General features: G+C 51.4%; 1 protein-coding gene across 2 annotated transcripts in view; it reads right to left on the reverse strand.

Annotated features, from left to right (window-relative positions):
• Positions 1-210, reverse strand: part of SCARB1 (scavenger receptor class B member 1) — a 35,389-nt gene that overhangs the window by 8,206 nt on the left and 26,973 nt on the right. The window lies entirely within an intron of this gene.

Genomic DNA, 210 nt, shown 5'->3' on the forward strand with positions numbered 1-210 from the left:
CGGGCCTGGCTGGCACCTGGAGAACTTTCTGGTAGGTCGGCGGCCTCTGGTAATTGGCAGGCTGATAAGTCCTAATTAATTTACTGTCTTATGATCCTTTTACAGACATCCCTCCCTCCCTCAGAGATAAGCAAGCTCTTGAACTATGGAGTCGGAGCAAAGGAGGGACCTTTGACGGTTTGATGTCCCAGAAGCTGTGGAAGCCAGAGC

Source organism: Myotis davidii, unplaced genomic scaffold, assembly GCF_000327345.1.
Source record: "Myotis davidii unplaced genomic scaffold, ASM32734v1 scaffold43, whole genome shotgun sequence".
Taxonomy (NCBI): Eukaryota; Metazoa; Chordata; class Mammalia; order Chiroptera; family Vespertilionidae; genus Myotis; species Myotis davidii.